The following is a 2,004-nucleotide window of genomic DNA, read 5'->3' as shown; positions in this document are numbered from 1 at the left end:
TGGGTAGAGTGCAGTGGCACCACAGCTCACAGTAACCTCCAACTCCTGGGCTTAAGTGAGTCTCGTGCCTCCGCCTCCCAAGTAGCTGGGACCACAGGCGCCCACCACAACACCTGGGTGTTTTTTGGTTGCAGCCATCATTGTTGTTTGGCGGCCCGGGCTGGATTCGAACCTGCCACCTTAGGTGTATGTGGCTGGCACCTTAGCCACTTAAGCCATAGGCGCCAAGCCACAAAGATAACTTATAAAGTTACTAATTTTCATTTAAGAGGTTTGGAATCAGCTGAAGCATTATAACAGCCCCTCCTTAGCATTTTAAGGTTAAATAAAGTGGCTATAGGCACCGAGCCTTGAGTTGCTTTCTAAATTACAAAATACTCTGAGTTTAGCTTCAACATTATCAGTAAAATTTGTTCTGAGCTATTCCATTAAAACTAGAGTTCAGAGTGTAAATGTATTAGTCAACAGGCCTAGGGCTTTTGTACTTGCTACTCCACTGCCTAGAATGTTCTTTCCCTAGACAACAACATGACTTGCTCCTTTACCTCCATCAGGTTTCTGGTGAAATGTTACTTTCTTGGGGAGACCTCTTCTGGCCACTTTATTTAAAATTTAACCCGTTCCTACCACAGCACCCAGCACTCCCTAGTACCTTTCTCTCTCTCTTTTTTTAAATTGCAGATTAATATGAGGATACATAGGATCAAGTTACACTGTTTGCATTTGTAAGGTAAAGTACAAGTTGTAGTTGTGTCCTTCACCCAGGAAGTGTGCCATATACCCATGCATTACACCCTTTCGGTGGGAACTTACTGAATCTTCTCCCCCTTAACTTCTTACATTCAATCGAATTTTTCTCTCCTGTGAGAACGTGGTTGTTAATCTGCTAGTTTCAACTTAGTATGAAGTACATGTGATACTTGTTTTTCCATTTTTGTGATGCTTAGGAGAATGTTCTTTGGGGACTTGATTTTGATAGACTACCCTCTCCTTCCACAATTCTATGTGAATCACTGGATCTAGTATCATTTATCCTGGTTCTCTAGATGTTATTGCTATATAGACAGTGAAATACCTGGTTTACATAATAACAAAAATATATTCCTTTATAGAAATGATTTGTTAAGATATGATCAACAATTATACTGGTAATGTATATTATAAGGTTGATGCAAGAGTCAACTATCTGAAGAATTTATGTATCTTTAAAGAAGAAAACTGTAGTTGAAGATATCAACCCATTTGTTACTTCTGTGCTAATAATATAGTAATTTTTTTTTTTAGAGACAGAGTCTTATTTTGTCATCCTCGGTAGAGTGCCATGGCATCACAGCTCACAGCAACCTCCAGCTCTTAGGCTTAAGTGATTCTTTTGCCTCAGCCTGCTGAGTAGCTGGGACTACAGGTGCTTGCCACAATGCCTGGCTATTTTTTTTGTTGTTGTTGCATTTTAGCCAGGGCCAGGTTCGAACCCACCACCCTCGGTACATGGGGCCAGTGCCCTACCACTAAGCCACAGGCGCCGCCCTAGTAATTTCTTATAGCAAGTTTGGATTTGAATTCTGTTTGATGAAAAAATAAAAAACAACAGGGTTCATATATATTATTGTTTGCTTTTGCTATAATATAAGATATGTTTAAAAACTTGGGGGATCTGACTTCTAATCACAGCCTGGCTTTTACCTAGCCAGGATGTAAGACTAGAAGATATCCAGGTTCCCTATAGCTCTAAAATTAAGTATGTCATCAGGAAAAATAAAAAGAAAAAACAAACAAACCTAAACCCCCCTTTCCTTCCCTGTTAGAAAACTTAGAAAAAATTACCACTAATTGGTAGGATTTGGTTATTTGTAAGTACCTAATAAAATCCCATTTTCCTGCTTCCTTTAAAATGTTCTGTTTTGTTTTATTCATAAATGGCTTACTTTTCTGTCTTTTAACTCTGTAACCCATCCTTGAAAAAAGGTAGGCTATAAATGTTATATAAAAACAGAATACTTCTTT

At 38.7% G+C, this 2,004-nt stretch overlaps 1 protein-coding gene across 1 annotated transcript in view; it reads right to left on the bottom strand.

Annotated features, from left to right (window-relative positions):
* CUNHXorf57 (chromosome unknown CXorf57 homolog) overlaps positions 1-2,004 on the bottom strand; it is a 92,573-nt gene that overhangs the window by 11,645 nt on the left and 78,924 nt on the right. The window lies entirely within an intron of this gene.

This window comes from Otolemur garnettii, unplaced genomic scaffold, assembly GCF_000181295.1.
Source record: "Otolemur garnettii isolate 467f Iridium unplaced genomic scaffold, OtoGar3 scaffold00155, whole genome shotgun sequence".
NCBI lineage: Eukaryota > Metazoa > Chordata > Mammalia > Primates > Galagidae > Otolemur > Otolemur garnettii.
This window is presented reverse-complemented; position numbering and strand designations above follow the sequence as displayed.